At 47.7% G+C, this 15,554-nt stretch overlaps 1 long non-coding RNA gene across 1 annotated transcript; it reads right to left on the bottom strand.

The window, feature by feature from the left end:
• Positions 1-2,081: 2,081 nt before the first annotated feature.
• LOC127440138 (uncharacterized) lies at positions 2,082-3,410 on the bottom strand. The gene is made up of 3 exons (XR_007897080.1): positions 3,303-3,410; positions 2,469-2,702; positions 2,082-2,274 (listed from the first exon to the last, which is right to left on the bottom strand). It is a non-coding gene; the product is annotated as an uncharacterized LOC127440138 (long non-coding RNA).
• Between the last annotated feature and the right edge of the window lie 12,144 nt (positions 3,411-15,554).

A 15,554-nucleotide genomic window follows, 5' to 3' on the forward strand; every position in this document is an offset into this window, starting at 1 on the left:
ATGCTGATTATGTATTATGTCAGACCCTGTTTAATGTGAGTAAATGTGTATAATTACTAAATACTGTCTTGGTCTCACCTGTCCTCTGACTGCAGCTGTACCCACATACAAAAGGACAGAGAGAAGAGTGCTTATCAGCCAGCTGTGCCAACTGTCACAGAGTTCTGAAAAGAGATGCGAGGAAAGACCATTAGTAATGAGCCTTTTTTTCAATTGTTAATTTCCTTGACAGTGTTGAAGTGAAACAACTTTATCAGTTGGTAACAAAAGTCACTGCAGAGGAGTTACTGTGAGAATATGAGTTTCCTCCTTATCTGATTCAACAAAAATGTTGTACAAAATCAGAGGAGGTAAGGATACAAGGCTATGGATTGCGCCGAAATGGCTCAACCTGCCTTGGTTTCCAAAATTGGTGTATTTACAGTCTGGAATTCATCTCAGGATTAAAACCCTGTAGATTTTTACATGGAAAGCTTTACAGGCAATGAGACACCCCGGTTCTCTCACCCTGTCTTGGGGGGGGGGGGACCTATCCTTGGTGCTGAAATGCACTATCATGCCTCTCTAACCCATGTGGACTCTCCATGGTGCTGAAAGCAATCTATGGTGGGATATATTGCTAAAGGGTCACTCACACCCCTTCAAGGCAGGTGATAACCTTACAAGCAGGTTAACCCTTCCCCACCTGCACAAAATAATTTTCCCTCTTGGTAAACACCTCTTGTGAGCAGTTGATCCAACTTCGAGTCAAGTGTAGGTCTCTGCAGAACAGTAATGGGTGTTTTCAAATCTGTGGGCATTTTCAAACCAGAACGGACGTTTCTAAACTATCCAATGAAAGTAAGGAATCTCAGTGTAGTAATCAGTGGGTGTTTCCAAACCAGGATGGGAATTTCTTAACTATCCATTGAAAGTAGGGAATCGCAATGGTTTGAAAACACCCACTGATTGGGAAAAGCCCATTTTTGTTCTGCAGAGATATAAATCTCCTTTGAGTTGGCTGTGGGGTTTGACTCTATCCACATGGTGTAAGAGATCATTCCTATGTCACTCATGCAGCCCCCTAGTGTCTGCAGGACAGAATGTCCATAAGAACATGTTAACTGCCTCCCGGGGCCGGAAAGTCAGTTAACAGGTTCTTAATCCAGTGATTTAGTCATGGATTGTACACAGGAAGAAATTTTCCTCCTGTCGGTGATATGTAAAAGCTCTCCCTCCAAAGGCGAGCCTTTCCCTATCACCTTAGCTGTTTCTCTTCTTGGCAAAACAGTTATTGTTGTTATTTACATTTACATTTACATTTACATTTATTCATTTGGCAGACGCTTTTATCCAAAGCGACTTACAAAAGAGGAACACATAAGCGAATCATCTTAAGGAGACAGTGGTATGAAAAGTGCCATATTACAAAGATTCACTAGCATCAGAATAGCATTCAAAACAGATTAAATTGCAACAAGGAAATTTTTTGGTGACTGGTTAAGTGCTCATGGAAAAGATGTGTTTTTAGTTGTTTTTTGAAGACAGAAAGTGAATCAGCTTCACGGATGGAGCTGGGAAGGTCATTCCACCAACGTGGTATGATGAAGCCGAAAGTCCAGGAAAGTGTTTTGGTACCTCTTTGTGTTGGTACAACAAGGCGACGTTCCTTAGCCGACCGCAGGCTTCTAGTGGGGGCATAGCTCTGCAGAAATGATTTTAGGTATGCTGGAGCAGACCCAGTGACTGTTTTGTAAGCCAGCATCAAAGCCTTGAACTTGACATGTGCATCAACCGGCAGCCATAAAGAGAGACAAGGAGTGGTGTAACATGTTCTTTCTTTGGTTGATTAAAGACCAGATGTGCTGCTGCATTCTGGATCATTTGCAGGGGTCTACTTGCACATGCAGGGAGGCCTGCAATGAAAGTGTTACAGTAGTTCAGTCTAGTTATGACAAGTGACTGAACAAGAAGTTGTGTGGCATGTTCAGAGAGGAAGGGTCTTATCTTCATGATATTGTAGAGTGTAAATCTACATGATCTTGCGGTCTTTGAGATGTGGTCTGTGAAATGTAATTTGTTATCTATGGTTACCTCTAGATTTCTGACCATTTTGGAAGGCGTTACTGTAGTTGCACCCAGCTGCACGGTGATGTTGTGTTCAACAGCAGGGTTGGCTGGAAAGACAAGGAGTTCGGTCTTGGCTGGGTTAAGTTGCAGTTGGTGTTCCTTCATCCAGGCCGAGATGTCTGCCAGGCAGGCAGAGATTCGAGCAGTCACTGTGGTGTTGTTGGGCTGGAAAGACAAGTAGAGTTACGTGTCATCAGCGTAGCAGTGGTAAGAGAAACCATGTGCCTGAATGATGGGTCCCAGTGATGTTGTGTATATAGAGAAGAGAAGTGGCCCAAGTACTGAGCCCTGAGGTACCCCAGAAAGTAGCTGATGTGACTTGGACACCTCACCTCTCCAGGCTACCTTGAAGGACCTACCTGAGAGATAGGAATTAAACCAGTCACGCACAGTTCCTGTGATGCCCAGCGAAGACAGGGTGGAGAGTAAGATCTGATGGTTGACTGTGTCGAAGGCTGCAGAAAGGTCCAGTAGAATCAGGACGGATGATCTGGATTCAGCTTTCGCCTGTCTCTGCGACTCATTGACAGACAGCAGGGCAGTTTCGTGTGTCCACTTTTGAAGCCTGACTGATTGTCATCCAGCAGCTTGTTCTGTAAGAGATAGGTGGAGATTTGATTGAAACTGTCCTTTCAAGTGTTTTTGCCAAGAATGGGATGAGAGAGGCTGGTCTGTAGTGTTCAATTGTATGGGGTTAAGTGTGGGTTTCTTCAGCAGCGGGGTTACTCGAGCCTGCTTAAATGTAGTGGGAAAAGTGCCTGTAAGTAGAGATGTGTTAATTATGTGAGTGAATGCAGGTAAGATGGACGGAGAGATGGCCTGGAGAAGATGAGAAGGAATGGGGTCAAGGGAACAGGTGGTGGGGTGGTTGGAGAGGAGGAGTTTAGAGACCTCAGTGTCAGTCAGAGGAGAGAACATAGTGACAGAGGAGTTGCATACAGGAGACCGGTGTTTGACAGGGTGAGGTGCTGAGAATGTATTGCTGATGGTTGTAACATTATTAGTAAAAAATGTGGCGAAGAAATCTGCTATAAGGGATATGTCAGGTGGTGGAGGGGGAGGACAGAGAAGTGTGTTGAATGTTCTAAACAAGCTGCGAGTGTCTGTGGTGCTGTTGATATTGTTCTGGTAGTAGGAAGTTTTTGCAGATTTAACGTTATCTGAAAAAGTTGCAAGCAGAGACTGATAATTACCTAGATCTGCTGGATCTTTAGATTTCCGCCATTTCCTCTCAGCTGCCCAGAGGTCAGTCCAATGTTCACGAAGGATATCAGAGAGCCAGGAGCTGGGTGGTGAAGTACATGCTGGCCTTGAGGAGAGAGGACAGATGATGTCTAGACAGGTTGTTAAAGTAGAACTTAGTGTGTCTGTGGCAGTGTTTACATCAAGGGTGGAAAATACATTTTGTGTGGGAAGAGAGGTAGAGACAGCAGTGGAAAGGCGAGAGGGTGAAAGAGAACGGAGATTACGGCAAAAGGAAACCAAAGGTGGAGTCTGTTATAATGTAGATGGGAGAGTTATGTTGAATTGAACAAAGTAGTGATCAGAGACATGTAAATGAGTAACAAGAATATTTGAGTTGGTACAGTTACGTGTAAAAATGAGGTCCAGCTGTTTGCCCGATTTGTGAGTTGCTGTGGTGCTTAGTCTTTCCAAGTCAAATGAGGCCAGAAGAGCATTCAGCTCAGTGGCCTGGGGCTTGTCTTGGTGTATGTTGAAATCACCAAGAACCACAAGTGGCTTACCATCCTCCAGGAAGGATGACAGCAGGACATCCAACTCCTCAAGAAAGTTTGTCAGCTGACCTGGAGGGCGATAGATGACAACAACATGTATTTTTGTGGGTTGCATTGTAGTAATAGCATGGAATTCAAAAGTAGTATTGTTACATAGAGAAGAGTGTGGTGAAAAATTCCAGTTGTTATGAATGAGCAAACCTGTTCCCCCCACCCCTTCCGGTGTGTCTAGGAGTGTGAGAGAAGGAGTTGTTGTTGGAGAAAGCAGCAGGTGTTGCTGTATCCTCTGGATGTATCCATGTTTCTGTCAGTGCCAGGATGCTGAGAGTAGTTACCGTAATATATACTTAAACATTTTTGTAATATATTTAAAAAAACAATACATGTAGTTTTACTGTAAAATGTTGTAAAATAAAAAAAAATTTGATGATTTTGATGATTTAAAAAGTATGATTTTCCCCTATAATTAATGGTTAACTTTTATATTATGTTTAACAAGTGAGTACATGTACTTTTTTGTACATGTACTAAAAAATGGTAAATTATTGTTAAAATTACGGTAAAAAAAAACAAACAAAAAAAAATAAAAACAGTAATTTGGCGTTCCCAGAAAGTCCTGCGTGACCCATTACATTTCATTATTTTTTATGGGAATAGTTATGTTTCTTCTTATTTTTAGTATCAGTTATGTACTTTTGGGTGTTCTGTGTTATATTTGATGTAGTTTAGTTAATGTTTATTGCATTATTTAAATTTCACATGTGTTACCCTGATGGTGTTAAGTGACACTGTCTCTACATGTTTAAAGGTCATTGCTTCTGGAAGGGCCACTATTGATGAACTTCATGTCATCATGTGCCCTTCTGTAATTACTACGGTGATTAACAATACATTATAAAGTGAAAAGCAGATTTTTACAGTTTCAGATTAATATATTAAGTTTATCATTTAATAATATAAACGAAAGTACTGCACCCTAAAATATACAGTAAAAACAGTTTACAGTTTTAAACTGTCAAATTTACTGGTTGTTCTGTAAAGTTGTTTACATTTTTAATGTATTTTTTTTACATAATTATTCTGGCAACCACAGCTACTAGTTCTTATTTTTTTTTTTTTTTTTTTTTTTTACAGTGTAGTTAATTATTCCTAGATTACACATAGGAAGAATTCTCTTCCTATCTGTCAATTAAAGTGCTCCACCACAGGTGAGACTTTTTCTATCATTTTAACTGCTTCCCATTCAGAGAGATCAGGGCTCTAGGGAGCGGCCTCTAGCATCAGCTCTGAACTAATGTCTCATTCCCTCCTTTCAAGGAAACGGGGTTAGGTATTATAACCTAGATGTTCTTCTGACACAAAAAATACTTTTACATTGCACCACTATAATTGTTGTGATGGGAAAAAAAGGTGAAGAATCTGTATGAAGCTGTAAATCTGATACGTTAAAGGAAGTTAGAAGATAAAATTGGGTCAGTGGTCTGAGTGACACACATGCATCTTAAGTAGACCACAAAGTCCACTTACATAAGATATATTCCAGTGTTCCCCTTCTGTCACTCACTCGAAGTTGTGTCGATGTAGTGACACTAGGTGTCACTCCTGGGAGCCCCAAACACCTCCAATCTTTGAAAAAAGGCCAATGAGAATTGGCGAGTGGAATTTGCATGCCACTCCCCCGGACATATGGGTATAAAAGGAGCTGGCTCGCAACTACTCATTCAGATTTTTTGTTCGGAGCCGAGTGGTTGTGTGTCAGCGAGCTGAATTCCACTGCTGGTCCATTCACCTCAGATAGAATGCTGTTGGATATATGGCGCATTTCAGTGGCTTTCTCTCTTTCTGCAGAGTGCAGTGCAGACTACACCCCTGGGTGTTTCGACAGTATATATTTCTGCAAAGAGTATATTTTCCTCTATCAGAGCAAAACGTTGATGTGAACGTCTTTTTAAAGATACCTTTCCGTCTTTGTGTGATTGCCACGAGCGAGTGCGTGCAGTCCGTGCTGAACTGCCTGAAATCATTCACTGAAACAGTTTCAGAGGCTCCAGGTGCATATGACGTCCTCAGTGACAGCCACGCCGCTCAGGTTGATGCATATGAGACCGCTCCAGCACTGGCTTCAGACTCGAGTCACGAGATGGGCATGGCGCCGCGGCACACATCGCGTGGTCATCACGCCGATCTGCCGCCACTTCTTCAGCCCTTGGATAGACCTTGCATTGTCATGGGCAGGGGTTCCCTTACAGCAAGCATCCAGGTGCGTCGTGGTTACGACAGATGCCTCCAAGTTAGGATGGGGCACCGTGTGCAATGGGCACGCAACCACTGTCTCCTGGACAGGACACGACTGTGTTGGCATATCAACAGCCTCATGTTGTTGGCGGTACTGCTCGCCCGGCGGAGGCTTTTGCCGTTGATCCAGGGCAAGCGCGTGTTGGTCTGGCCAGACAACATGGCGACGGGGGCGTATATAAACCGCCAAGGCGGCTTAGGTCCGAGTCGCATGCCACAACTCGCTGGGACTGAGGTCGCTGCAGACCACTCACATCCCAGGCAGCCCGAACCGTACAGCGGACGCACTGTCACGGTGGATGATGCTCAGAGGAGAGTCGAGACTCCACCCCCAGGTGGGCCAGCTGTTTTGGAGTCGAATCAGCGAAGCACACGTAGACCTTTTTGCTTCCCGGAAATCCTCCCACTGCCCGCTCTGGTATTCTCTGATGGGGGCACCCCTCGGCACAGACACGCTGGCACACAGCTGGCCCCGGGGGCTGCGCAAATGTGTGCCCCCCCCAGTGAGCTGGCTTGCACAGACTTCAGGTCAGGGAGGACGAGGAACAGGTCACCCTCGTGGCGCTGTATTGGCCCACTCAGACTTGGTTCTCGGATCTCACGCTCCTCGCGACAGCCCCTCCCTGGCAGATTCCCCTGAGGCAGGACCTCCTCTCTCAGGGATGGGGCACCATCTGGCACCCGCGCCCAGACCTCTGGAATCTCCATGTCTGGCAAGCCCTGGACAGGACGCGGAAGACTTTTAGTGGCTTACCACTGGCAGTGGTAGACACGGTCACTTAGGCCAAGGCTCCATCTATGAGGCAGCTATTTCCCCTGAAGTGGCGTTTGTTCGCAAATTGGTGTTCTTCCCGAGGTGAAGGCCCCCAGACATGCACAGTCGGTCAGTGCTTCCCTCCCTGCAGGAGAGGCTGGAGGGGTGGCTGTCCACGACATGGCGCACGGTAAGTCCTTGGGGAAGCACGACCTGATTATCAGGTTCACGAAAGACACCAGGAGGGTGAATCCTCCTAGGCTATGCCTCTTTCCCTCAGAATCTCTCCGTGATCCTTTTGGGCCTTTGGAGAGCCCTGCTTGAGCCACTAGATTCAGTCGAGCTGAAAGCCCTCTCTTTAAAGACGGCCCTCCTGACTGCACTCACAAAATCCATCAAGAGGGTTCGGGACTGCAGGCGTCCTCTGGCAGTGACACCTGCCTGGAGTTTGGTCTGGAGTGTTCTCACGTGGTCTTGAGACCCCGACCGGGCTATGTGCCCAAGGTTCCCACGACCCCTTAGGGGTCAGGTGGTGAACCTGCAAGCGAAGCTGCCCCAGGAGGAGGCAGTCCCAGCCTTATCATTGCTGTGTCCGTTGCGTGCTTTGCACATCTATTTGGATCGAACGCAGAGCTCTAGATGCTCTGAGCAGCTCTTTGTCTGCTTCGGCAGACAGCGGAAAGGGAACGCTGTCTCCAAACAGAGGCTTGCCCACTGGATCGTGGATGCCATTGCTCTGGCATACCAGGCCCAGGCCGTGCCCGCCCCTTTGGGAATACGAGCACACTCTACAAGGAGTCTGGCATCCTCGTGGGCACTGGCCAATGGCACCTCTCTAGCAGACATCTGCAGAGCATCAGGCTGGGCAACACCCAATACTTTTGCGAGATATTACAATCTCCAGGTTGAGCCAGTTTCATCCCGTGTTTTGTCAGGTAGGAACAGGTAAGTTTGGTAATACGGAACAGCTGACCGGGTGTATTGCTTGCGTATAGCACCTTTCCCCTCCGTGAGGTGAAGACGTGTGCTTCTTCTCCCATGCGAGTTCATGAACCGTGAGCCCTGGATGTCCTTCTTCCCTAGCCCTGTGGCTCGCGAATTCAGCTGAGGAATTCGCATCCGGACCCACTACGGGTACTAATATGCCCTGTACTGGGATAGGTTTTCCACAGGTGCCGGTTACACTGGTAACCACCTGTGATGTATTTTCCACAGTATGGTCTCCCTGTCAGCAGACCTGCATCTCCCTTGGGCAGAGCCCTCTCTGCTCCCGGTCGCTGTGTTTGTAGAGCTCCTCCCCTTCCAGGCAGGACCTACCACCGCACCTCTTCCATGTGCAGCTAGTGAGCCTACGTGACGTATTGCACTTGTTACCTCTCCTCCGGGCAGGATGTGGTCTCCGTGGGTTCTTTTCCCCCTGAAAGAATAGGAAAGGAAAAGAACACCTTCCCCAGTGCGTGTAATAGCGTTAGATGGCCCCAGCCGAATCTAATACTCTGTGGAGATAAGACATAGAGAGAAAAGGCTGTGGCTGGCACGGCCTGCTCCCACGCTAGTTATGTCGCTCACCCCCCCCCCCCCCGGGATGTGGGAACTACATGACGTCTTGTGGGGCATTGGGGGAGGTTACGTACGGACTGATGCACCTGCTATTACATACGCAGCAGCTTGCTTGCACCTGCATTGGCAGTTCACGTAAAACACTGTCCAACTGTTGTGGCATTTTTTTATAGGTACCCCTAGTGTCACTACATTGACACAACGTCGAGTGAGTGACAGAAGGGTAACGTCTCGGATACTGTTGTAACCCGGCGGGAGCAGGAACAACGTTTCCAAGTCCTCAGGCACAAGCGGAAGACCGGCAGGTGCTCCGAAGCCTGATTGCCAGGGAGGGGGCTGGCGCTGTGGCCTCCTCGGAGCCTGTCCCACCAGTGGCCCTTACGAAAATGGGGCCAAACGTCGATCCGGAGGCCTTCCTCCATCTCTTTGAGAAAACTGCCCGCCTGTTGCCCCTGCTCTCCGGGGAGGCGCAGCTGGCGGCACAACAACTCGACGCCACCAGCCTTGTGGATTACAATCACCTGAAGAAGGCCATCCAGCAACGGGTCAGTCAGACCCCATAGCAGAGTGGGCAGCTCTTCCGCTCGTTGAGCTTCGGGAAGTAAGGCCGCCCGTTCGCTTTTACGCAGCAGCTCCGTGACGCCTGCCAGAAATGGCTGCTGGTGGGGGGAACCCACGGCATCGTGGAAGTGGTCGAGGCATGTCTGAGTGGGTCCAGTGCCACCGCCCGCCGTCCAGCTAGTAGAGGACTACATGGCGGCATTCCCAGGAGGCGGAAGGAAGACCTGGGCCAGTCTGCTGGAGCTGTGGGTAAACAGGACACAGCCAGGAACGGTGTCCAGTAATGGAGGTGGGGACACTGGTCTGGATCCCCGACGCTCCACAGACTACCCCTGATCGGGCAGGGGCATATCAGATACTGGTAAGAGTAAAAGGGGATGCACATCAAGCTTTGGTGGATACAGGTTGTTCTCAAACCTCGATCCACCAACACTTGGTGCAAGGTGGGGCATTGGATAAAAATAAACTGGTGAGGGTGAGATGTGTGCATGGTGACATTCACAGGTATCCGGTGGTTACCATTGAGATATGATTCAGGGGAAAAAGGCATAGAGTCGAGGCCGCGGTTAATCCCCGCCTCACCCATCCACTAATTCTGGGAACAAATTGGTCCGGTTTTAAAAATCTATTGAGGGTAATATGTGTGGATGGGTCCTGCAAAGTAGTGGCATGGTGTGTGACGTGCAGATCTATGGCTGGTGAGGTGGTGCCAGGGACGTCAACATTGGCTCCGCGTCAGGATGACACAGATGAGGGAATTCCCATTCTCAGGAGCCTCCCTGAGGGGGATTTCCCTCTGGAGCAATCACGTGACGAGTCCCTCAAGCAAGCCTTTGACCAAGTGAAAGTAATTGATGGTCAACAGCTCCAGCCCGGTGTTGCGCTTACATACCCGTACTTTTCTATTATTAAAGAGCAGTTGTATTGAGTGACACAGGACACTCCAACCAAAGAGAATACAACTCAGCTGTTAGTACCAAAGAGCCGTTGGGAAACACTCTTACAGGCGGCTCACTATAATCCAATGGCTGGCCACTTAGTTCACAAAAAGACTTTGAACCGCATAATGGCCCGTTTCTTTTTGCCGGGCATTCACGGGGACGTTCGCAAGTGGTGTGCAGCGTGCCGTGAATGTCAGTTGGCAAATCCACCGGCCACCACAAAAGCGCCATTGCGCCCATTGCTGTTGATCGAGATCCCCTTTGAGAGAATTGGCATGGATCTCATTGGGCCATTAGAACAGACTGCATGCGGACATCACTTTGTATTAGTTCTGGTGGACTATGCAACGCCATATCCGGAAGCAGTGCCCCTGCGCAACATCTCAGCATGTAGTGTTGCAGAGGCACTCTTAAAAATTATCTCCCGAGTGGGGATTCCAAAGGAAAAAGGCACAACATTCACGTCACGTACACTACGCAAACTATACAAATTATTAGGCATTAAGTCGATTCGCACCAGCGTTTATCACCCGCAAACCGACGGGTTGGTCATATGATTTAATAAGACCTTAAAAAACACGATTCGTAAGTTCGTACGCGAAGATACTAAAAACTGGGATAAGTGGCTTGAACCCCTGCTGTTTGCAGTATGAGAGGTCCCGCAAGCCTCCACCGGGTTTTCCCCATTTGAGCTACTGTATGGGCGCCAGCCTGGCGTGCTTGACGTCATACGGGATGCTTGGGAGGAAGGACCTTTGAATAGTAAAAATGTAATTCAATACGTTCTTGACCTTAGAGCAAAACTCCACACTTTGGGGCAGGTAACACAGGAGAATTTGCTCCAAGCGCAAGAACGTCAACGCCGACTGTAGTTGAGTGACAGGGGCACTCAACTACGGGAATTCACACAGGGAGATAAAGTGCTTGTATTGCTGCCCACCTCGAGCTCCAAATTACTCGCCAAGTGGCAATGACCCTTTGAGGTCACACAACGAGTTGGAGATCTCGATTGTGAGGTTAGGCGAACAGATAGGAGAGGGGCACGTCAAACCTACCACCTCAACCTCCTCAAACTATGGAGGGAAGCGGTACCTGTAGCCTTGGCGATGGTAGTTCCGGAGGGGGCGTAGCTTGGGCCAGAGGTATTTCCCAAATCAAGTTCATTCACCCTGAATTGACGAGTTACTCAATCGGTTGGGCACGGCTCAATTTTACTCTATGCTGGACTTAACGAAAGGTTATTGGCAGATCCCTTTAACGCCAATGTCCCGAGAAAAGACGGATTTTTCCACACCGTTCGGATTACACCAATTTGTGACTCTTCCGTTCGGTTTGTTCGGAGCCCCAGCCACATTTCAGCGCCTTATGGACAAGGTCCTAAGACCGCACACGGCATATGCCGCCACATATCTAGATGACATCATCATTTACAGTAATGATTGGCAGCGACATATGCAACATCTGAGGGCGGTCCTGAGAGCGCTGAGACAGGCGGGACTCACGGCCAACCCGAAGAAGTGCGCAATTGGGTGGGTGGAAGTTAGGTATCTGGGGTTCCACTTGGGTCACGGGCAGGTGCATCCACAGGTTGACAAAACAACAGTGATCGCAGCCTGCCCAGTGCCCAAGACCAAAAAGGGGGTAAGGCAGTTTTTGGGGCTGGCTGGATACTACCAAAGGTTTGTGCCTAGTTATTCTGATGTCACCAGCCTGCTGACTGACCTTACTAAAAAGGGGGCTCCCGATCCAGTCCAGTGGACAGAGTCATGCCAACAGGCCTTCCTTAAGGTAAAGTCCGCACTGTGTGGGGGGCCGCTTCTACATGCACCTGATTTCTCTCTCCCCTTTATTTTGCAGACCGATGCATCTGACGGGGCTGGGCGTGGTGGCTCTCGCAGGAGGTGGGAGGGGAGGAACAGCCAGTGCTATTTATTAGTCGCAAGCTCTACTTCAGGGAGACAAAATATAATACCATCGAGAAGGAGTGTCTAGCGATTAAGTGAGCTGTTCTGACCCTCCGCTACTACCTGCTGGGGCGATCCTTCACCCTCTGTTCCGATCATGCTCCTCTGCATTGGCTCCACTGCATGAAGGATACTAACACGTGGCTCACCCGTTGGTACCTGGCTCTCCATCCCTTTAAATTCAAAGTGGTCCACAGACCGGGGGCGCAGATGGTTGTGGCTGACTTTCTCTCCAGAAATGGGGGGGAGTAGGCAGGCCGGATGTTGCCCCAGCCTGAGTCAGCGGTGGGGGCATGTGGCATGGGGGGCATGGTCATGTGTCGGTCTGCGGGAGAGAGAGAGTGGTAAGGCTCGTCACCTCATTCATAATTATCTCTAACACCTGTCTCTCATTATAGTGATGGCGGAGGGAGACTTGAAAAGGCACGCCAGAGCATCAGAGAAGGAGTGAGAGAGTGACCAGAAAGCATGACAGCCCTGAACCGAGAGAGTGGTTGATTTGCTAGAGTGCTTTCATTTATTTAGAACGTTTTTTTCTTTGTTATCGATGGTTACCTTCGATTGTGTGTGTAAGAGAGAGAATAAAAGGACTGACCTTGAACCTGCTTCGTTGTCTCCTGACTCCTCCATTTCCTGAACTTAGAGATCTGTTACAACACCATATGTTGGTGAATGGCCTTTCTTTGTCTTATCAGCATGGATTTCAGAGTATTGAATAGAACAATGCCCAGTAAGGCTATTGGATAGCTATTCCTTCCCATTATGGAATTTTCCAATTAGTCTGCCTTGTCATGTAACACTTGCTTTAACTAAAAAGCATATAAAATAAAATGTAGACCTGTTCATCTGTAGCTGTTCATCTGTCATTACTACTGCAACTTAATTTAACTGAATTTAATTTAAATTAAATACGGTTTTTCTCTGAGTTTGACCTGAACATTTAGGAAGAAACAGAATAAGGGAAGAGAATGGTGGGAAAAGGGGGGTGAGAGGAATATATATTTTTTATGTAAATCATTTCATTTACTTTGTGGGTACTTTACATCAGCACTCTTTGCCTCTCTTTTTGTCTTCTTTAGCCATCTTAATCTGTAATATCATTACTGTCATGATTCACTGTTGTTTTGACTTGTGTTTTGCCCCTGTCATCTGTTTCCCCTGGACTACACTTCCCATAATTCACAGCCCTCATCACTGCCAGCTGTTCCATATTGTTCTCACCTGTGTTTCATTTCCTCATTTACCCCTGTGTATATAATGCCCTGATTTCTACCCAAATTTCTACTCTTTGTGAGTTGTTGTGTTTCTCCCCTGTTCATATGTACCAGTTTCCATCGTGGATGTTTCATTTGTTTTATGTTTCTAGTTCCAAGTTCTGCCTTGTTCCTGTGTTTACCGAGTTATTTTATACTTTGCTTATATTCTTTATTAAACTTCTTGCCGCATCTAGATCCAGCTCTCGTGACTTCCTTCCAAACATTACAGAACAACTCACCACAAAATGGATCTAGCCGCAGACTTCGTGCAACTGAGCCAGGCAGACTTATCGATAAGGGAATACTCCCACTTCTTCAGCACCGTAGCCCACCACACAGGTTTTGATGATTACACACTGAAATTCATATACCGGATCGGACTCACAGCTCACCAGTGGAGGGAATTGCCGGAGACCGGAGATTACACGTGGGAGGAATACATGAAGCTAATATTAGAAACTCTCGCTTCAGAGGATCCTCCTCTCTCAATCCCGATCTCGGCTTCCGAGCCTTCCACGCCTGAGTCCGCTCCACGCCATGTCACAGCCAAGTCTGAGTCCGCTCCACGCCATGTCACAGCCAAGTCTGAGTCCGCTCCACGCCATGTCACAGCCAAGTCTGAGTCCGCTCCACGCCATGTCACAGCCAAGTCTGAGTCCGCTCCACGCCATGTCACAGCCAAGTCTGAGTCCGCTCCACGCCATGTCACAGCCAAGTCTGAGTCCGCTCCACGCCATGTCACAGCCAAGTCTGAGTCCGCTCCACGCCATGTCACAGCCAAGTCTGAGTCCGCTCCACGCCATGTCACAGCCAAGTCTGAGTCCGCTCCACGCCATGTCACAGCCAAGTCTGAGTCCGCTCCACGCCATGTCACAGTCAAGTCTGAGTCTGCTCCATGTCATGGAGGTCGTTTCCCAGTCATCCAGGACTCTTTGTCTCGAGCCTGCCATGGCTCCGCCTCCCACGGCTTCACCCCTTGAGCCTGCCACGGTTCCGCCTCCCACGGCTTTGCCCCTCGAGCCTCCCACGGCTCCGCCTTCTACAGCTTCTCCCCTTAAGCCTGCCACGGTTCCACCTCCCACGGCTTCGCCCCTTGAGCCTCCTATGGTTCCGCCTTCCATGGCTCCGCCCTCAGAGTCTTCCACAGCTCCACTCTCTAGTCTGTGGCCGCCTCCTGGCCTCTTGATCCAGTCCCTACCCTGAGGTGGTCTCCTGGGTCTCCTGGCCATCCGCCTGATCTGCTCTGGCCTCCTGGGTCACCTGGCCAACCGCCTGATCTGCTCTGGTCTTCTGGGTCTCCTGGCCATCCGCCTGATCTGTTCTGGTCTCATTGGTCTCCTGGCCATCTACCTGATCTGCTCTGGTCTTCTGGGTCTCCTGGACATCCGCCTGATCTGCGGTTGCAAAAACAAATAAACCCAGAACAGCGACAGAGTCTGTAATAAAACCCGAATCAACATCGGCTTGGCTTTTCAGAGGTGGCGAAAACTCCGAGATCTAAAAGGATTTAAAAGCGACCCACAGATGGCTTTTTCTTACTCAACAGGTAAGATATTTTATTGATATGGTTTATGTATAGTTATGTAATCACACACATGTCTGTGTGTGTGTGTGTGTGTGCGTGCGTGTGTGTGTGTGTGTGTGTGTGTGTGTGTGTAGTGAAGTACAATAATTATACTGACATTAGTGCAGAACCTTTCACTTGCTAGCACACGTGTATTTTTCTTTATAACGACAATAATTTATATAAATAAATCCTTTAATCCAAGGCTTGCCAAGGACATGTGAGTCTTGAAATGATGTTGACCACTGGTTGGTAACAATAACAATCTATAAATTAGTTACTACCGTGGTCTATTTGGCCAGAATATCCTGCAGTTATAAAAAATTTACAAGGTTTGACCTTATCAGACTAGCAATCATTATGTCTAATGTTAACGAACATTGCCTAACTTTTTTAACGTCATTTATTTCAAAACATCAGTCTTTCCAATAAGTCAAAACAACAGCATAAGATATGGCACTTACCTGCTCAGATGACATGTTTTCGGATATCCATCTTTTCCTTTCTTTCATTATTTATTTGTCCATTGGCTCTGATAAGATGTCCTGAATCCATGTGTACACCGGTGCCTCGAACCACATTCATCCACACAGAGTAGAGCCGAAGCACAACTTGCGTCATTACCAAAACAATGTTCTTCCGCAAAACGCATGCAGTTTTATTTTTTAACCACTAAAGGGACAAAAGCTACATAGTATAACTTTAAATTTTATTTTATTTTATTTCTTTTTTTCTAACCACTGGAGTCATATCGATGATGTTTATGCTGACTGTCTGTGATTTTTGGAGCTTCAAAAGAGAAATCGCCATTCAC

This window comes from Myxocyprinus asiaticus, chromosome 4 (assembly GCF_019703515.2).
Source record: "Myxocyprinus asiaticus isolate MX2 ecotype Aquarium Trade chromosome 4, UBuf_Myxa_2, whole genome shotgun sequence".
In the NCBI taxonomy this organism is placed as follows: Eukaryota; Metazoa; Chordata; class Actinopteri; order Cypriniformes; family Catostomidae; genus Myxocyprinus; species Myxocyprinus asiaticus.